We start from the raw sequence: 21,763 nt of genomic DNA, 5'->3' as shown, positions 1-21,763 counted from the left end.
GTGCATCGTACTTCCCTTTAGACAGTAGGGTCACTGTGGAACCAGAATCAACCAGAAATTTCACCTCCATGTTGTCTATTTTTCCAGTAACATAGAAACCATTGTCCAACTTAGGGATAGATTTGCCAACTTGTCCTATCCTAGGAATGTCTTTGTTACTGAGCCTTTGTTCCCCTGTCAAGATCCGGCCCTCTATCTTGACAGACTGAAGTTTCCCTGCCCCTTAGAGTTTCCCTGCCTGTGACTTTGTTGTGGAATCTGAGTCCCAGAGTTAGAGTTTGGGGCCACCTGAGGCATTGTCAGTGCTCTTGGCATTTGAGCATACGTTAGCTGAGATTGCTTGAAGCTCTGGCACATCTGATTATAGAGGGGACAGTTCTTGAGCAGATGCCCATTTTCATTGCAGACAAGGCAACGTCGTGCTGGCCTCTGGGACTGAGGATTGTAATTTCTAACCTCGGGCATAGGTACAGTACGCCGTTCTCTATTGGACTCATACCCCTTGTTTTCAAGCCTTGATATACTTGAGGCGATGTCCTTGAGATACTTCTCAAGAACAAGTGGTTGACCTTTATCATCTGGTAATTCAGTAGATGGTGGACTAACATAGCGTACAGATGACCTCTTTTTGTCCCTAGAATCATCCATTAAAGCCTCATATCGTTCAATAACATCAACAGCTTCAGAGACAGAGCGACAATCACGATCCATACATCTACATTTCATTTCTAGGGGTATTGCTTTGTACAGCTGATTTAGGGCTAGAGCCTCTTGAGCTCTAGCGTCAAGGTTAGAGTAGGCTCGCTGTGCCATCTGTCTCAGATCATCACCCAAAGTAGCAATGGTTTCATTGGGTCGTCTTTGCCTCATCTCTAGCCGTGAGAGCCAACGACTTTGTTGACGTGAACTGCCGAATCTATCACCAATTTTTCGGACAAGGTAAGTGTAATTACGCCTCTCATCTGGCGACAGACCTATGTAGAAGGTACGTGCTGAACCTCTTAAACTAGCTGCAAGTGCCAAAACCTTGTCCTGATCATCCCATCTGCCAAGTTCAGCACATGCCTCAAAGTGACACAAGTATTCTTCCCAATCGCCGTTGCCATCATATGAGTCTGGATGGAAATTAAGACCAGCCTTGGGTTTAAAATGTTGCCTGTTTGCTTTAGTTATAGGTCTTAGCCCTGTTTGGTTTGGGGTGGGGAAGAGTGAGTAATCATCAGTATCCTGGGCATGGGGTAACCCAGTTGAGCCTGGCATCAGTCCTTCTACTGGAGGAGCAAATGTTCGCCCATGGCTATGAACATACGTAGCACCATCAGCTGTTGTACAGTTATTTTTAGGACCTTTCCTTGGAGAAGAATTGGGGCACCCATGAAGTACATCACCCTCAGAGTGGCTATGTTGCACCAATGGATGTGGAGTTCCTGGCCTTATTGGTAGCCTACCATCAGAGACAGATCTAATACTTGAGCCACAGTTTACCCTAGATGCTTGAGACATCTGATCATCATCTGGATCGCCACGAGGGGAATTCCTTGCGACATCTAAAGTTTTGAAAAAGACATCTGGGTCTGGGGACTCAGCCATTGTTTCCAGAATCTACCAACCCAAAAAGGATTCGGACCACTGGATACTAATTATGAAAATCAGTATCCCACTTCTGACACCAAAATTGTAACACCCTTGGGGTGCACGTTGGAAGACAAATAACACAAGGAGATGATGAAGCAGAGTAGGAGAGTTTGCAATGATGCATGCAAACTTTCTGTTTAATTTTGTTATAACGGCAACAATGCCAATGCAACTTTGGCTAACAAAGTGATAAAATAAATGATGCCAATAAATATAGTCAGGTCTGATAAGACACTAGTTTGCCTATAGATTGGCTTAATGACAAGGCTCAGTCTCCAAGGAAAATAATGGTTATTATGCTACATATATTTTGACTCAAATTGTATCTTGCAGAAATGATACTCTGTATATAATGTTACCAAGTGATTGCAAATTTGACTTAAAATATATACCTAGTGATAGTCAGGATAATAAATGCAAGTTGGTAGGGATACCAGGTGAAGGTCAGTTCAAATGACTTCTACAATCGGAATCTTAACCTTGGAACAAGTAATGAGTGGATGAATGGATGAGGATCGAGTGAATGTGTCAGTTGTGAGTAATTGTAGTTGTCCTTGGGCCTTGACCAGTGATCGTATTTATAGGCATCATCAGGAGGTCATGTGACCGTTCTCAGCCAATCAGAACACAGGTTTGATGGCTTTCCTACACAAAGCACTGCATAGGCAGTATTGTTTCTAACACAAGTAAGTGATCACTAATTGTCCTGTTGTTGTCCTGTTTGTCCGAAATTGATTAGGACACAGTAGAAATAATTAGGACATCAAGACAATTTGTTATAATTAAACGGACAATATCTTTCTGTCAACGTAGCGTCAGCGGCCGCCATCTTGGTTGGTGGTCAGCTCAAATGACAGGTGAATTGTACAAAATATTCAGTTTCTTTATCATTTGGTGTTGTCCTCATGTGATAAAAAGTGTCCGAAAAGATTAAACACAATGGACATCTGTGTTTTGTGGTGACATTTGATATAACAAGAATAAGGGCAACGATATAGTTACACCAAGTGACTAGGACGACATTTTGACAGACGTCAAATGCATGCTACGTCTATTGACAACTTGGTGTCAATGTAACGTAAATGTGCCCTGTTTCCAGGAATTTATGTTGTCCTACGTGTCCTTTAATAATTCGGACACTAACGAGATTGCTAAGATATTTGGTAAAAGCAAACAGAGAAAACGGACAACAGAATGTCAAACAGTGCCATGAATGATTGTCGGCGAGAAATGTCAAAACATGGAATGACTGTCATGTTTGAGGTACAAATGTAGGAAATACAGGAGATTATATGTTGTCCTCTCTGTCTTAAAACAATGCATTTCTATCACAGATTCCAGGAAAATACCAGATAATGATTATGTGGCTTTTGATATAAAAACGGACATTCAGTTTATAAACAGTCACTCAACCTAACGTAAAACGTTGACAGGTCACCGTAACCTGAGAAATGTCAAATTGATCAAATTCATTATTCACAGCAATCAAGCGTAATTTATATCAGTATCCATCATGGAAAACACTTAAAAACACTTCTGAACAAGGAAGTTATCAGAAAATCACCATTAACCAGTGTAATAGGTCATTGTTTACATGGGTCACCGGTCAGACTTACTTTCTATAAATAACCAGGGAGCAGGAGTGCACACAAGAAATAGTCCCTGACAAACATTGTTGCTATCATCCACAATGCACAATGATTCCAGACATAGAATAAAATACCAGTTAGATACACTAAATACATAAGCCTGTACAATAACTGTGAAGGATGAAACACCAGTAGTAAAATCCTGCATGAATATAAATAGCGTAGTAACACGCAGTGGTAATTAGGTCATGTCTGACAAGTGCTGCTACCGGGAACGTTCAGTGCTAGATAAAACATAGATGTCAACAGTGGACATGCCCCCTTAAAGTGACAAAAGTAAGTGAACTTCAGAACCAGGTAACTGTCTATGATGTTGCCATCTTATTACTTACTTTAAGGTTAAAAAAAATGTGAATGGACATTTGCAGGTAGATCGTGATATAGCGAAAATAGGTGACATGCGTGATGGACAATGTTAACATTATGTTTTGGATACTTTTACTGTATTTACTTAGATTCCATTACAATATGAGGCTCCCGTAGGAGCTAGCAAAAATTGCGCATGCCGCCCAGTGAAGGGCGTCAGCGCGGGGTATTGGGATTAGTTTTCAACTAGCAATAACCACGCCTCGGATGAACCTCATTGGCTATGGTACCGCCACTGCGCAAAGCTAATGTTATAAGGTGTCCATAAATCTATTGTTGTTTCAAGGACCTACCAGCACCTAGTTTCAACTAATTTGCATACCTTAACAAAAACAACAGGCCGATTTATTTAGCCACAAGCCGTGACACTGATTGGAAATATCCATCCATGTAAGTGCGACTCTAGTAACTATCTGGGGATTAATACAGTTTATACAGACACCCTAAATCTCAATCAAACAGTCTTAGATTCATTTAACGCCGACACCAATGATGAGAGAAGTGAAGGCTTAAGTCATCGTAGGACATGCGTTTATGTCAAGAGCAAGGCGCATGCGCGCGATAGCTGTAGTCGGCGGGAATAATCATTCATTCAAAGATACTTAGGCGGAGACTGTGATAATGGGAGAATGAATAAAGGGTGGCATAAATTTTTAAACGAATGAAATAGACATGGTTTATTTGTGGATGCCGAGGCAAACTATGCCACGTGGGTATGTTCAAGAAAAGGGAGAGAAATTATACGAGTTAGAATGCAGTGTGTTCACTTCATATGTAAAGGACGTGTAAATGTCAAGTCATTTACGAACATCAGCTTTGACCACTGTTGCCAAATGAATGATGGATTCACTTGCAAGTTTCAGTTATGGAATGGAAAGATTAAAAATATGGAACGCTTCACGAATTTGCGTGTCATCCTTGCGCAGGGGCCATGCTAATCTTCTCTGTATCGTTCCAATTTTAGTATATGTACTGCGTTAGCAATACACTCCAACTTACGCATAACGTCGTTTTATAGGAAGGAGGTCTGACATAAATTTCAAAGAGGTGCAATATATATACATGTTATTGGTTTGTGCTGCTATTGAATTCATACATAGTAGTCACAAGAATTTCAGCATTGTGGATGCCTTTAACCGTTTTCTTTTTGTTTTGTGGTAGTAATTTCAGTGGCTTTCATATATATGATAACATGTTTTGGAAGCGGTTTTCATCATTCATAATTGACACCGACGCCGAATGAACAGCATTACATCACATCCGTCTACAGCCAAGCATGTGGTATGTACAACGTTTTCCAAACGACATAAACGTGCTACCTGTCGTCTGAGCTGTCCAAGGGCAATGCACTCTAAGTAACACACTGTGAAATCGCTCACATGTACATGGCTTTGTATATCAATAATACAGAGAATTAGTTTTTTTTAAAAGACCGGGTATTCTTTTACACTGACGTTATATATGTTTAATGACAAGCCATTTATGAGAAAAGGATGCTAGACTTACCAGATTATAATGTCAAGGATGTACAGGAGGCGAATGTAAACCACAAGGTTCCTTGTGCATGTTTGAAGTTCTATTCTTGAATTACATATGAGGCTCCCGTAGGAGCTAGCAAAAATTGCGCATGCCGCCCAGTGAAGGGCGTCAGCGCGGGGTATTGGGATTAGTTTTCAACTAGCAATAACCACGCCTCGGATGAACCTCTTTTTTTTTTTTTTTATTTCATATAAAGTTGTGTCTTCCTTGAAGACTACATATGTACAAGTATTTACACATATTTACATGAAAAAATCTACAATACTATTTGCATATTTACAATTGAATGGATTTACTGTTTATAGCTAGTTACATGTGGATATACAGTTTTACCTTTTAACACCACCTAAGTGTCAAAGAGAAATTTGATCTGATTGTTTGTAGACTGTTTACAAAAGACGCCTGCATCAAGCCAATATTTCTTAAATACATCATTTGGAAGTCGCAACTTATCACATAAAATTCTGAAGCGTAATTTTTCAACAAATCCAGCAAATAGGCTTGTAGATGACGTTGATGTGTGCCAAAATTTAACCTTTGACCTCACTTGCCAAATATGATATTTTGCAAGACAAACAAGATATAATATGACTGAATATCTGTATTTACAGTTGACACGAGGAAAATTATGAAACCTGACCATTTCAAAATCTAAATCCACAACACCACAAGATATATCGAAAATCCAACTATGCACAATATTCCACAAATCTTTAACTACTTCACACTGAAAGAAAAGGTGTTTTACTGTCTCTGTTTCCGAACAAAATGTACACCTTTTGTTAAATGTAAAATTGCGACAATACCAAGTATAATTAGTTGAAACAATACAGTGCATCATACGCCATGCAAAGCTCTTACACATGGGATCCAAAAATGGATTACATAAAGACTGAAAACTGGCTGAAAAGTCAATGCAAGGAAACAAAGTTGTAACTTTGGGTTTCATGACTACAGCATTAATTATCAACTGATAAAAGTCCTTCGTATGCATTGGAGTTTTCCAATCAAAATGTGGGTAAAGCATCATAAAATATCTAAACGAGATTAAACATTTTTCATAATAACTGGGAATGACTGGAGAGTGTGGAATTAAGTTGGATGCAAAACTAGGATTGATCTTCCTGAGGGCAATACCAACCCAGTAAAGAGCAAACTGCGCCCACTTGCAAGAAGAACTGTTGATAAACCTATGCAAATGGAATAAATTGAGAGCATGAAGACGTGAAATAAGATGAACAAAATTAACACCACCATTTGAAACGGTATTATATAATGTGTTACGGTTGAGTGGTTCTAATTTATGAGAATCCCAAAAGAAACTGAAAGCTATCCTTTGGAATAGCTTACAAAAATGACTTGGCATCTGCACAACTCCTGCTGTGTACCAAACCTTGGACATAGCCATACTCTTGATAATCGTGGACTTTCCAAACACTGACAACTGTCTATCTTTGAAACCAGTAAACAATACCCCATGAACCTTTACCAATATATCGTTCCAGATGTCATCATCAGTGATGTTTCTGCCAAATGTTACTCCCAAAATTTTACATGAGTCTGGCCATGATATTCCAAAGGGATGATCTGCTGCATCTTTCCACTTTCCAAATGCAAGACCCTTTGTTTTATTAACATTCAATTTGGCACCAGATGCCTTTCCGTACAATACACTCAAATCTAGCAACCGTTTTACACTCTGACCGTTTATACAAATTCCAGTACCATCATCTGCATATGCGGAAAATTTGGCTTCCGTGCTGGAACCTGGAAGCTTTATACCTGAAATTAACCTGTCATTCCGCACTTTTATGGCGAAGGGTTCAAATACCAGAATATATAACAAAGGTGATAAACTACAACCCTGGCGTACACTCCTGGTAATCGGAAAGGAAGGAGAAAGGTGGCCATTAACAAGCACTGAACTTGATATATCTGTGTATAATAGCTTAACCCAACGGATAAATTGAGGACCAAACCCATATTTATGTAAAACCTTGAACATAAAGTCATGACTAACACGATCAAACGCTTTTTCTTGATCGAGACAAACAAAGGATACTGACAAGTCTTTCTGTTGGACATAATCAATAACATTTCGTATCAAATGCAAATTATCATGAATAGATCTACCCTTCACAGCACATGTCTGATCCGGATGTACAATGTTTGATATAACTAATGACAATCTATTCTGTAAAACTCGGGAAAGTGCCTTATAATCAACACATAGCAAACTAATAGGTCTCCAATTCTTTAATAAGTATGGGTGTTTACTGTCCTTACATAAAAGTGAGATACAACCTTGTTTCTGACTGGCACACATATGACCCAGAATGAACGAGGAATTGTATAAATTTGTTAATATGTCACCCAAAAGATCCCAAAATGCCAAATAAAATTCTTTAGACAAACCATCCAAACCCGGAGACTTATTTGACTCCATACTTTTCAAGGCTGCAAACACTTCATCTTTGGTAATCATACCTTCACATACATCAGACAGATTCCCTAGAGATGGCAAATTGTCAATAAATTCATCGCAGTAGAAGTCATCTATCTCCTCTTCAGTAAATAAATCAGCAAAGAAATTTCTACAATGATTAGAAATATCATTCTGTGAAGTGTAAACGTTTTGATCATCCATCAGTTTATGAATAACTTTAGCACTAGAATGTTTAAACTCAGTTTGTAAAAAGAATTTAGAAGGCTTTTCATTATTGTCCAAATAGTTTGCTCGTGAACGAATGATAGCACCTTGTGCAGAATCAAATATAAAATTGTACAACTGTTTCTTAACTGCAGCAAGCTGATCAGTAAATGCTTCGGGATACTTGCTTTCCGCCTCTAACAGATCCCTGTATCTGCGTTGAAGTTGAAACTGAACATTTCTCTTGACCTGTGCTCTTTTAACGCAATAACTAGAAATATACCTCTTAATTTCAACCTTGAGATCCTCCCACTCAGAATGAGACAGAGTGTCACTGACGTCTAAACCATTCCAAAAATTTCGAAAAGACACCTGAAAGGCTCTGTCCTGTAATATGGAGTTATTTATTTTCCAGTACCCTGGACCAACTGAGATCGAATCCAATAGGATAAAATCAAAAGAGAAATAATCATGATCGGAAAAGGAACATGGTATTAATCGACAATTACAAACATTATCCAACACACAAGAAGATATATAGAATCTGTCTAGTCTACATGAAATGTTTCCTTGGCGCCAAGTAGTAAGAATGCATTTAGGGTTTTGACAGCGAAATGGATCAGTCAAATGGTAAGTATTCTGAATATTTTGAAGAATTTTAGAACCATCACTTCCTGCAAGGGGATTACCACCAACTTTGTCCAGTGAAATATCCATTACAAAATTAAAATCCCCTCCAAGTATTATGGAACGCCGAGTAACAAGATGTATATCTATGGTATTAAGAAACTGTTTTCTATCAGTGGCATCATTTGGACAATAAACATTGATAAATCTGAATGATTTATCAAATATATCAACATCCAACACTAATAGGCGACCATCAAAGTCATAATGAAACTTAACTATTTTAAAGCTTAACTTATTTGACAAGAGAATACCCACCCCACAAGAATTCCCTGTACCAAAACTCCAAACTGCCTTGCACCCAAGCTCTCTCTCAACACTCTGACCCTCTTTTACACAAGCCACATGTGTCTCTTGCAAAAACAAAACATCTGCATTCATTTCATTCCATTCATACTTCAGCATTCTCCTTCTAACCCCTCCCCTTAAACCAGAACAATTTAATGTACAAACGGAAAACAGTTTAGTGCTAATTCCTTGATTCGTTGCCATCATATCACTAAACAAAAATAAACACATCAGTATACTCACATAAAGAAGATATTCCATTATGGAGAGTAATCCTTGATGAATACATCCAAGGTAAAACATATGAATCAAACACAACGAATCCAGAAAGATCTCTTTCACACAAGGAGAAGTAAAAGAACACATACATCACTCCCACACGGGAGACTCCAGAGCGTCTGTGTTTAAGTCCATTTTCTCTCTCATTGTCCATGGGCGTTGTCGTGTCTGTTTCAGTCAAAGTAAATTCACTGAATGTCATCTGGTGGGTCAGTTCTCGGCTTCTTCTTCTGTGTTTCAGAGGCAGATGTTCCCATTCGAACTACACCCCTTGGCTGCAGAGTTACCAAAGCCGCTGCTAGGACACCAGATGGCATACCTGACATGACATGGGTAGAAGGAAGGTTTTTCTTGGGGGAAGTCTTCTTCACAATATCCGAATATGTCCCACTTCTTGGCGCTGCTTCGGCATGTTCCTCATCCGTAGTAGATGGCTCTTTACCTGATTCGTCACAGTCTGAAATGGGTTCCATGTGATCGGAATTAACAAGTTCATTCCCTGATTCACCTGCTGATAGCACCACTTCCTCTTGCGTTTCACTGTGGTCACACATTACGTCCAAGTCCTGTTCTGTCTCAAGAACATTAACATCCTCTAGAACCTTGTCCGACACATCTGACAAAGAGATGTCATCATCTGGCTTTCTGTAGGTTGCACTTGATATAACTCCACGTGGAAAGAGAGAGCCTGGTGTGTCATCGTCATCTGTGGCTACATTCCTTGGATTCCTTGAATTTAAATTAGGACACACAGCTCTTACGTGACCGAGTCTTATGCATTTAAAACATAGTGACATACGTCCAGGAGCAGTAATCATCATAGTCTCTCCATCTTCAAAGCGGACTATATATGGAATTGCATTCCTGCCCTCATCACTCACTTCCAACTTAACAATGGCCAATCCACTGTTGCACGTCAGATCGCCTGACACAATAGTGTTGTCCCACGCAACATCAAGCACATGTCCAAACTGCGAAAAATACTTGGCTAAAAAGCTTAGCCTCAAGTTCAGAGGTAGCCAGTGGCATCTCAGTTTTACTGTCTGTTTCTCGTAAGGGGAGATAATGATCCGAATCCCCTGGCTTGTCACAAGGGCACCGACTTTACACAATTTATCCGCTGCACTCCTGCTTTTAAACGTAATAAACCATCTGTGACTCTTCTCCTTTTTCCAAATCCCACGAACATCCTCAGGTTTAGTATATGGTCTCACTAATGAAAACAGTGAAGATCGGTCGATGTTCCGGCACTCTGACGTATCCAGGGCAATGGTGCACTTTGCCACATATGGGTCATAGTACTGTGGGTCAATCTTCCCTCCAGGAACAGCACTGGCCAGAGCCATAACGACCACTTGAAACAGCAAATGGGGGGAGTCCGAAGACAAAAGGCTAAGCCTTGCCCACCCGTCGACCTGAAAATACAAACTCAAAAACGCTTTGCACAAAAAACCAAAACCTCAGATGAACCTCATTGGCTATGGTACCGCCACTGCGCAAAGCTAATGTTATAAGGTGTCCATAAATCTATTGTTGTTTCAAGGACCTACCAGCACCTAGTTTCAACTAATTTGCATACCTTAACGAAAACAACAGGCCGATTTATTTAGCCACAAGCCGTGACACTGATTGGAAATATCCATCCATGTAAGTGCGACTCTAGTAACTATCTGGGGATTAATACAGTTTATACAGACACCCTAAATCTCAATCAAACAGTCTTAGATTCATTTAACGCCGACACCAATGATGAGAGAAGTGAAGGCTTAAGTCATCGTAGGACATGCGTTTATGTCAAGAGCAAGGCGCATGCGCGCGATAGCTGTAGTCGGCGGGAATAATCATTCATTCAAAGATACTTAGGCGGAGACTGTGATAATGGGAGAATGAATAAAGGGTGGCATACATTTTTAAACGAATGAAATAGACATGGTATATTTCTGGATGCCGAGGCAAACTATGCCACGTGGGTATGTTCAAGAAAAAGGAGAGAAATTATAAGAGTTAGAATGCAGTGTGTTCACTTCATATGTAAAGGTCGTGTAAATGTCAAGTCATTTACGAACATCAGCTTTGACCACTGTTGCCAAATGAATGATGGATTCACTTGCAAGTTTCAGTTATGGAATGGAAAGATTAAAAATATGGAACGCTTCACGAATTTGCGTGTCATCCTTGCGCAGGGGCCATGCTAATCTTCTCTGTATCGTTCCAATTTTAGTATATGTACTGCGTTAGCAATACACTCCAACTTACGCATAACGTCGTTTTATAGGAAGGAGGTCTGACATAAATTTCAAAGAGGTGCAATATATATACATGTTATTGGTTTGTGCTGCTATTTAATTCATACATAGTAGTCACAAGAATTTCAGCATTGTGGATGCCTGTAACCGTTTTCTTTTTGTTTTGTGGTAGTAATTTCAGTGGCTTTCATATATATGATAACATGTTTTGGAAGCGGTTTTCATCATTCATAATTGACACCGACGCCGAATGAACAGCATTACATCACATCCGTCTACAGCCAAGCATGTGGTATGTACAACGTTTTCCAAACGACATAAACGTGCTACCTGTCGTCTGAGCTGTCCAAGGGCAATGCACTCTAAGTAACACACTGTGAAATCGCTCACATGTACATGGCTTTGTATATCAATAATACAGAGAATTAGTTTTTTTTAAAAGACCGGGTATTCTTTTACACTGACGTTATATATGTTTAATGACAAGCCATTTATGAGAAAAGGATGCTAGACTTACCAGATTATAATGTCAAGGATGTACAGGAGGCGAATGTAAACCACAAGGTTCCTTGTGCATGTTTGAAGTTCTATTCTTGAATTACATATGAGGCTCCCGTAGGAGCTAGCAAAAATTGCGCATGCCGCCCAGTGAAGGGCGTCAGCGCGGGGTATTGGGATTAGTTTTCAACTAGCAATAACCACGCCTCGGATGAACCTCATTGGCTATGGTACCGCCACTGCGCAAAGCTAATGTTATAAGGTGTCCATAAATCTATTGTTGTTTCAAGGACCTACCAGCACCTAGTATCAACTAATTTGCATACCTTAACGAAAACAACAGGCCGATTTATTTAGCCACAAGCCGTGACACTGATTGGAAATATCCATCCATGTAAGTGCGACTCTAGTAACTATCTGGGGATTAATACAGTTTATACAGACACCCTAAATCTCAATCAAACAGTCTTAGATTCATTTAACGCCGACACCAATGATGAGAGAAGTGAAGGCTTAAGTCATCGTAGGACATGCGTTTATGTCAAGAGCAAGGCGCATGCGCGCGATAGCTGTAGTCGGCGGGAATCATCATTCATTCAAAGATACTTAGGCGGAGACTGTGATAATGGGAGAATGAATAAAGGGTGGCATACATTTTTAAACGAATGAAATAGACATGGTATATTTCTGGATGCCGAGGCAAACTATGCCACGTGGGTATGTTCAAGAAAAAGGAGAGAAATTATACGAGTTAGAATGCAGTGTGTTCACTTCATATGTAAAGGACGTGTAAATGTCAAGTCATTTACGAACATCAGCTTTGACCACTGTTGCCAAATGAATGATGGATTCACTTGCAAGTTTCAGTTATGGAATGGAAAGATTAAAAATTTGGAAAGCTTCACGTGTCATCCTTGCGCAGGGGCCATGCTAATCTTCTCTGTATCGTTCCAATTTTAGTATATGTACTGCGTTAGCAATACACTCCAACTTACGCATAACGTCGTTTTATAGGAAGGAGGTCTGACATAAATTTCAAAGAGGTGCAATATATATACATGTTATTGGTTTGTGCTGCTATTTAATTCATACATAGTAGTCACAAGATTTTCAGCATTGTGGATGCCTGTAACCGTTTTCTTTTTGTTTTGTGGTAGTAATTTCAGTGGCTTTCATATATATGATAACATGTTTTGGAAGCGGTTTTCATCATTCATAATTGACACCGACGCCGAATGAACAGCATTACATCACATCCGTCTACAGCCAAGCATGTGGTATGTACAACGTTTTCCAAACGACATAAACGTGCTACCTGTCGTCTGAGCTGTCCAAGGGCAATGCACTCTAAGTAACACACTGTGAAATCGCTCACATGTACATGGCTTTGTATATCAATAATACAGAGAATGAGTTTTTTTTAAAAGACCGGGTATTCTTTTACACTGACGTTATATATGTTTAATGACAAGCCATTTATGAGAAAAGGATGCTAGACTTACCAGATTATAATGTCAAGGATGTACAGGAGGCGAATGTAAACCACAAGGTTCCTTGTGCATGTTTGAAGTTCTATTCTTGAATTACATATGAGGCTCCCGTAGGAGCTAGCAAAAATTGCGCATGCCGCCCAGTGAAGGGCGTCAGCGCGGGGTATTGGGATTAGTTTTCAACTAGCAATAACCACGCCTCGGATGAACCTCATTGGCTATGGTACCGCCACTGCGCAAAGCTAATGTTATAAGGTGTCCATAAATCTATTGTTGTTTCAAGGACCTACCAGCACCTAGTTTCAACTAATTTGCATACCTTAACGAAAACAACAGGCCGATTTATTTAGCCACAAGCCGTGACACTGATTGGAAATATCCATCCATGTAAGTGCGACTCTAGTAACTATCTGGGGATTAATACAGTTTATACAGACACCCTAAATCTCAATCAAACAGTCTTAGATTCATTTAACGCCGACACCAATGATGAGAGAAGTGAAGGCTTAAGTCATCGTAGGACATGCGTTTATGTCAAGAGCAAGGCGCATGCGCGCGATAGCTGTAGTCGGCGGGAATCATCATTCATTCAAAGATACTTAGGCGGAGACTGTGATAATGGGAGAATGAATAAAGGGTGGCATACATTTTTAAACGAATGAAATAGACATGGTATATTTCTGGATGCCGAGGCAAACTATGCCACGTGGGTATGTTCAAGAAAAAGGAGAGAAATTATACGAGTTAGAATGCAGTGTGTTCACTTCATATGTAAAGGACGTGTAAATGTCAAGTCATTTACGAACATCAGCTTTGACCACTGTTGCCAAATGAATGATGGATTCACTTGCAAGTTTCAGTTATGGAATGGAAAGATTAAAAATTTGGAAAGCTTCACGTGTCATCCTTGCGCAGGGGCCATGCTAATCTTCTCTGTATCGTTCCAATTTTAGTATATGTACTGCGTTAGCAATACACTCCAACTTACGCATAACGTCGTTTTATAGGAAGGAGGTCTGACATAAATTTCAAAGAGGTGCAATATATATACATGTTATTGGTTTGTGCTGCTATTTAATTCATACATAGTAGTCACAAGATTTTCAGCATTGTGGATGCCTGTAACCGTTTTCTTTTTGTTTTGTGGTAGTAATTTCAGTGGCTTTCATATATATGATAACATGTTTTGGAAGCGGTTTTCATCATTCATAATTGACACCGACGCCGAATGAACAGCATTACATCACATCCGTCTACAGCCAAGCATGTGGTATGTACAACGTTTTCCAAACGACATAAACGTGCTACCTGTCGTCTGAGCTGTCCAAGGGCAATGCACTCTAAGTAACACACTGTGAAATCGCTCACATGTACATGGCTTTGTATATCAATAATACAGAGAATTAGTTTTTTTTTAAAAGACCGGGTATTCTTTTACACTGACGTTATATATGTTTAATGACAAGCCATTTATGAGAAAAGGATGCTAGACTTACCAGATTATAATGTCAAGGATGTACAGGAGGCGAATGTAAACCACAAGGTTCCTTGTGCATGTTTGAAGTTCTATTCTTGAATTACATATGAGGCTCCCGTAGGAGCTAGCAAAAATTGCGCATGCCGCCCAGTGAAGGGCGTCAGCGCGGGGTATTGGGATTAGTTTTCAACTAGCAATAACCACGCCTCGGATGAACCTCATTGGCTATGGTACCGCCACTGCGCAAAGCTAATGTTATAAGGTGTCCATAAATCTATTGTTGTTTCAAGGACCTACCAGCACCTAGTTTCAACTAATTTGCATACCTTAACAAAAACAACAGGCCGATTTATTTAGCCACAAGCCGTGACACTGATTGGAAATATCCATCCATGTAAGTGCGACTCTAGTAACTATCTGGGGATTAATACAGTTTATACAGACACCCTAAATCTCAATCAAACAGTCTTAGATTCATTTAACGCCGACACCAATGATGAGAGAAGTGAAGGCTTAAGTCATCGTAGGACATGCGTTTATGTCAAGAGCAAGGCGCATGCGCGCGATAGCTGTAGTCGGCGGGAATCATCATTCATTCAAAGATACTTAGGCGGAGACTGTGATAATGGGAGAATGAATAAAGGGTGGCATACATTTTTAAACGAATGAAATAGACATGGTGTATTTCTGGATGCCGAGGCAAACTATGCCACGTGGGTATGTTCAAGAAAAAGGAGAGAAATTATAAGAGATAGAATGCAATGTGTTCACTTCATATGTAAAGGACGTGTAAATGTCAAGTCATTTACGAACATCAGCTTTGACCACTGTTGCCAAATGAATGATGGATTCACTTGCAAGTTTCAGTTATGGAATGGAAAGATTAAAAATATGGAGCGCTTCACGAATTTGCGTGTCATCCTTGCGTTGTGGATGCCTGTAACCGTTTTCTTTTTGTTTTGTGGTAGTAATTTCAGTGACTGTTTTTCATACACTTTTGATTGATTTATTTTTGTTTCTGAGAACTACTTTTTATCATCGACGGCCCAATAATACCACTTTATTACAATATAGTTCGTTGAATTTCAACTCTTTTTACTGCCTGAATATACATTTTAGTTAAGCATGTGCCTGAACTACACATGCTATGAGAGTTTGTTTAGATATTTGTTTGTTTTTTCACATCTGACTCTGATGTATTGTACATATCGAGCTTAGATCTTTATCTTGTTTGATTCAACCTTTAGTATTGTACTGACTATTTTTTATTACTTCAAGTGAGCTATACTTACAAAGAGCTACATTTTAAAATATTGTAAAATCTCTCGGACAGTTGTACAGTGCACACTTTTTTCTTCCAGCAGTGCCTCAAATTTGATGTCAATTGAAAGGGTACATGTCGATCAAAGGGAGATAATCCAGCTCCAGCCCCCATGAGCTCCATACGGGCCATGCATTAACATTTAATTAACTTACGACTATCTTAGTGTTAAGAGAGCTTCGGAAATGTAGGCCCTGGTTTTGAGGATGGTTATTCCGGGGAAGTACAAGTTTGTTGTTACAGAATAGCCTCCTTGATACTGTGTTCGGGTTGTTATAAGGGATTAAGTCACTGTGTGCTGTGAAATTCTGAATATGATTTGAATTTGAGATAAACTCATTGAGATTATGATATTGATCAATGTGAAAACGCCCTACACTATTTTTTTCACTTCGGATAACTATATTCAGGTACGAACTAATATGTATTTTTATACCTAGGGTTATCACATGGATACCATTATAAACGGACACACATAACTTACGAATTATGAATATTGAGAGACGATGACGTAGAAAGTCAGCTGTGACCAGGAGTGTTGGCATTAGCAATAGCAATGGATTATAGGATTCTGAACTGTATGCCTGCACAATCATATAGTTTCAACCTCTGCAATTCGTTTTGCGCTTGGTTTTGACCTATACATTTTATGTAAACTCCATGTCAATCTCTCAAAGGGAGACAACTTCAACGGTTTTCGCATTTGAGAGTGATTTTACGCCCGTTTGATTAATATATCTGTTATGCCCTATCGAGTACAGCAACAACTTCACACCCAGTATCAGTGTTTTCACGCCCACTCCACCTAATTGGAAGACTATATGTCATGGGTCATGGCTCCCTAGGGACCCTCCATAATTTGTAGTTCATTGTATAATTCATGACTAGGAGGGTGATAATATCACACACACACACACACACACACACACACACACACACACACACACACACACACACACACACACACACACACACACACACACACATATTACTAGACCATGTTAGCCACACAAGATATATAAGATATGAAAGAAAAAGAATTTAGGATAGATATTTATAGTCGTAAGACATGATATGTGATTTGAAAGCTGACGTGGTTTATTAGCTGAAATTACTACGCATTGTATATTGCACGCATGTGATTCCAGAAGCCATGATATGATCAATATATCAGTGTTTCTTTACGTAGCCAACAATTTGATTAAATATTTTTAACAAGCATGAAATTGATATTCCTTTCAGATGAAGTGCTAACGATGAATGTTGACTTTGTATCAAGGGCTCACACAATGTTTCAACTTCGACGGCGGAAAGGCATTACCGACTTAAAGCATGTAAATTGATCTACTCAGTATAAGCTGTCTGAAGTGAAGATGTTCCAGACATTGTGAAAATTTGTAAAGATCTGAGCCTTCTTCTGTGTCAGTCTTACATCACGTGTACTGTCTACATCAGATACTTCATGTTATATGTGGTGAGTAATGACTTTAGTCTGGCTTCACAATACTTCTCTTGGGACGTGGCATTCATCACTCATGTTTAGTGCGTAAACGTCTATGCGGATAACAAACAACCCGCGCACGATAGGATCTGATATTACCATGACATAGTGCAAATCAAATCGTTTTTCGTGGAGAAATCCAATATTGAACGTCTGTGATTTGTTACGAAAATCATTGAGACTATTGTTGAATCACATTGAGAGTAAACCGAGCTAATGCAGTGTTCTTGTAGTTTAAGCGAAGTCTTGCTTACTGAGGGTGAAAAAGACAGCGTGATAGAAACCGTCCGTGGTGACTGAGAAAAAATGAGGTACCGTTACTGAAACTGCACATTCCAATGCACATGATTTTAGCGTCAGAAGAATACTCTTAAAATACAAAGAACAGGTTCCGTACAGTATAAAAGAGACTTTGACTTAGTCAAAGAAAATTTACTTTTGATTCATGGAAAATATCTTGACGCTATTAAAAAAGAAAGTTCAATTATTAACTGATACGTTTTCCTCCATCTAGGCGTCGAACAACAAGTATCTTATTTAGTCGACGATCCGTTATTTGAAAATTTTGGAAAACGTGCAGTAGTCTGTCCTTGTTCATGGACAAAGTATATTTGTTTTCATACACGGCAAAACTTTGCAGCAAATGTCACTATCATTCGAACATGTACTTTGAATTAGCGGGGATTTCACTTTCACGAGATTTCTCTGCACAAGAGATGAATAGCAAGTCCAGCTTATTAGCAAAAGTCTGTCACTGAGTATTTGACCTGTCTGATTGTGTACTGCTATATCCGAATGGCTTGGGTCATTGTTTTGGGAGTAAAACACTGGTTTCCTGCCAAAGTTCTATTGCTAACCGACACCTTCATAGCTGGCATATTCTAGCTTGTGGAGTAAAACATCATTTCCGAATATACTAGCAAGACCGGTCGCTTCATACTTGAATACAACATGTAAATAACTATGAAATGTAAAGCGTGATTCAGAGGCACGTCAATGGCACAGTCCGAAATACATAGAGGCCTTCATGAAAAATGATAGTTATAATTTCTCTGGAATAGGTCAATATTCACCCAGAAAATCAAAGAAATCCGTTATTGTCAGTCCTTTGTGACACAATTTTTACAGATTTAGGAAAACAAAAACAGAGGTCTGCTTTTACTCTGGACAAAGCGTAAGACTGCAGTTTTTGAGAGCCTGGGAAAGTTGTCAAGGGGCTCGTCTGGCACCATGTCATGGGACGCATTTTCTGTCGGGGCTGCATGTTAAGGTCCTCGAACTGCGGAGAAAGCAACTTAAACATATCAGTATCGCCCGAACATCTTTGCAGGGTTTTCTTTCTGTCTATCATCACTCATTATTTAACACAAACAATAAACATCCAACACAACATACAACACAACTGCATATTACGTTTTGTTTCATTCACAGCACAAGTCTTGCATGTTCGTACATCTCGCATCACTGTAGATCTCTGTTTTCATTCAAAATTGACGATTTACAACGGCTTCTCTATATCGCTGGTCAGACAGCTACACTTCCCCTTCCTTTGATCAGACTATGCCATTGCCTGTCGGTCCCATTAGCCTTCTCCTATCCTGCATCCAATCACCCTTCCTCTCCTTGTCACATTCACTCACTTCTGTTTCCAATACTGTGTAAGCCCTTTCATCCTCACGACTCATCATCTCAGGCAGTTCTGGTGAACCCCACACTCTCAGCATGGCATATAATATTAGTCTCCCAATTCGTGTCACCATTAAAACACCGGACACATCATCCACGGTCACCAAGCTTCTGACCTTCTGACGTAATAGCTCTTGCGTTATGTTCTGTCTAGGCGCACACCTTGACACAAGGCACAAGGCAATGATTCATAACTGGATATTTGGTCACGAAGGGGGCATGGGTTGATGTACTTCAACCCATGGGTCCGAGGGACCAGTGAACAATCTATTTGTCTTACCGACCACCTCATTGTTAACTTTGAACTGTTTGAAGCATGGATGTCGGATCGTACACTGCAGCCAACCTTTGTGAATCTAACGATTCGAATCTTGCATCGTGCTGCTTTTCCGAGCAATTTCCCTTAATAAAGTCGCCGCGATGTAATACCCCTTCTTAATACTCACATGGACCACATTTGAAATATATTTATTGGAAAGTGAGTCAAATGTTTTCGTAGCTATCGCTAGCTTTTGCGAACGACACAAGAAAAACAGATTCAGAGTTGCCTCCCTCTCATCGATTTCTATTCGCAAAAACATTGGCAATGTCCGTGCATCATGTGTCTTTTAATGCTATTCGAGATGAAAAAAGTAACTAGCACGAAGTACCGAAAGAGTTGCTATAGGCAGCCGGGTGTATTGCAGTTTACCATGCTTTTAAGTGGGGTACATTGAAAATATCAGAAGAGCGCACAGCCAGTCCGAAAACGACATTTGTGCGTGAGGTAAGATAACAGACAATAGTCCATATCAGTGAATATGATAGTCAAACAGTGATTAGTTATGTGCTCGTGTTTATTACATTTGGACATCTGAAGCAGAGGGCAGGATAATCTATTAGGGCGTGATATTACTTCATTTTTAAGAATGTTGCAAACCATGAAACTGCGAACAAATGAACAGGTTCTAGAACAGTTGATCCCTAAGCAGTCACTGGTCTACTTGGTGATTCGCCGTTCTGTCTCTATGTTTTCTGTAGCAGAGTGAGTGTGTGAGCGTGTTTAGTTCTACGTCGCACTCAGCAATATTACAACTATATGGCGGCGGTTTCTAAATAATCTTGTCTGGGCCAGAAAATCCTTTGATCATCAGCATGGACACCGATATGCGCAATTGGGAAACGATAACATGTGTCAACTAAATTGTCGTTAGTCGCCTCTTCCGACAAGCATGGGCATCAGCAGTAGTATTTTTACACACACGCGCGCGCACGCACGCACACATATGGATGGATGTATGGATGGACGGCCGGAATTATACTTCCAGTCATAAGTTTAGATTCACTAGTGTCAATGTAGTCACTTATTTAGTCAAATGTTCTAAACTAGATCCATTTGATATTCCAAGAAATTCATGTGATACACAAATCAACCACTAGAAAGAAGTTTTCTAAACTTGTGCAAAGTGTTCAACCTTCACATAGTAAATGAGAAGACATTTGGAGATGTTCATGGTAACTTACAAGAACAATTATCTGGCGTTGTTGCAAACGACTAGTTGCATGTACTGATATCTGAATTTCTGGAATTTTTAAACTTGGATATAAATCGTGCCGTTAACAAATTACCAGACGTCGTGGCAGCAACAGGAAAACGAGTATTACCAAGCAATTCAAACTCTTCTCTAGCCTCTAAACAACCTCCCTGGTATGATTATGAGTGTCAACACCTTGAGTGGCGAAATACGGGTGTCTCCATAAGTTCAGGAACTTTGTGATAAAAACAGAATAGAAAGATTGCAGATGATATCACCTTTGCAGAAATTGCAAGGACTTCTGGAGTAAAGTAAATAGGCATTCCGAACAAACGCTGACTCATGTACTTCCACAGCTGACTGGCAAGCCTACTTTACTGACTTGTATAATCCTGAAATAGAAGTAACTGCTTCAGAGCTTGACCAGCAAGTTAAGCACTCGCGTGAACATCACTCGTACAAAGACTGCGAGGGGTTATCGCATCAAGATATTCATTTAAACAATGAAATTTCTGAAGAAGAAATAGGAAGTTCTACATTAGATCTTAGATTAAATAAATCACCAGTGACTGATGGGATACCAACAGAACTATACAAGCTACCATTCAATACTTTTATTCCATATCTGAAGTTGCTATTCAACAAGATTTTGGACAATGGTCAGTTTCATACAAACTGGACTACCAGGAATTTGTTCCACTGTTTAAATCTGGATCTAAGAAAGAACCCTCTAATGCAGATTCGTGTGATTACGTCTTGGTTCCAGATATTCAGTGTGAATGGACAACATTATCCATTATAGTGCTATAGAACTTTTTGAAAACTTTTGATGACATGGGCAGAATGAGCGGGATAACCAGTGTTAGACTCTTACTATTCCGAAGCAGGTTCTCTTCTGTCTTGTTAAACCAGGGTGTTACTAACGTTCAGCTATTCA

General features: G+C 39.5%; 7 non-coding genes and 2 pseudogenes across 7 annotated transcripts; all 9 read right to left on the bottom strand.

Moving 5' to 3' along the window:
• Window positions 1-3,758: 3,758 nt before the first annotated feature.
• Window positions 3,759-3,897, bottom strand: LOC137292334 (U4 spliceosomal RNA). The gene has a single exon (XR_010957387.1). It is a non-coding gene; the product is annotated as a U4 spliceosomal RNA (small nuclear RNA).
• A 634-nt stretch (window positions 3,898-4,531) lies between these two features.
• Window positions 4,532-4,637, bottom strand: LOC137292289 (U6 spliceosomal RNA). The gene has a single exon (XR_010957344.1). It is a non-coding gene; the product is annotated as a U6 spliceosomal RNA (small nuclear RNA).
• Window positions 4,638-5,249: 612 nt separating this feature from the next.
• Window positions 5,250-5,387, bottom strand: LOC137292280 (U4 spliceosomal RNA). The gene has a single exon (XR_010957338.1). It is a non-coding gene; the product is annotated as a U4 spliceosomal RNA (small nuclear RNA).
• Window positions 5,388-11,231: 5,844 nt separating this feature from the next.
• On the bottom strand, window positions 11,232-11,337 carry LOC137292286 (U6 spliceosomal RNA). Its single transcript, XR_010957342.1, has one exon. It is a non-coding gene; the product is annotated as a U6 spliceosomal RNA (small nuclear RNA).
• A 612-nt stretch (window positions 11,338-11,949) lies between these two features.
• On the bottom strand, window positions 11,950-12,088 carry LOC137292323 (U4 spliceosomal RNA). Its single transcript, XR_010957376.1, has one exon. It is a non-coding gene; the product is annotated as a U4 spliceosomal RNA (small nuclear RNA).
• A 634-nt stretch (window positions 12,089-12,722) lies between these two features.
• Window positions 12,723-12,820, bottom strand: LOC137292389 (U6 spliceosomal RNA; annotated as a pseudogene).
• Window positions 12,821-13,432: 612 nt separating this feature from the next.
• On the bottom strand, window positions 13,433-13,571 carry LOC137292311 (U4 spliceosomal RNA). The gene has a single exon (XR_010957365.1). It is a non-coding gene; the product is annotated as a U4 spliceosomal RNA (small nuclear RNA).
• A 634-nt stretch (window positions 13,572-14,205) lies between these two features.
• LOC137292387 (U6 spliceosomal RNA) lies at window positions 14,206-14,303 on the bottom strand (annotated as a pseudogene).
• A 613-nt stretch (window positions 14,304-14,916) lies between these two features.
• On the bottom strand, window positions 14,917-15,055 carry LOC137292299 (U4 spliceosomal RNA). Its single transcript, XR_010957354.1, has one exon. It is a non-coding gene; the product is annotated as a U4 spliceosomal RNA (small nuclear RNA).
• Between the last annotated feature and the right edge of the window lie 6,708 nt (window positions 15,056-21,763).

Source organism: Haliotis asinina, chromosome 7 (assembly GCF_037392515.1).
Source record: "Haliotis asinina isolate JCU_RB_2024 chromosome 7, JCU_Hal_asi_v2, whole genome shotgun sequence".
In the NCBI taxonomy this organism is placed as follows: Eukaryota; Metazoa; Mollusca; class Gastropoda; order Lepetellida; family Haliotidae; genus Haliotis; species Haliotis asinina.
The sequence above is the reverse complement of the archived record's forward strand: the minus strand, read 5'-3'. Positions and strand labels throughout refer to the sequence as shown.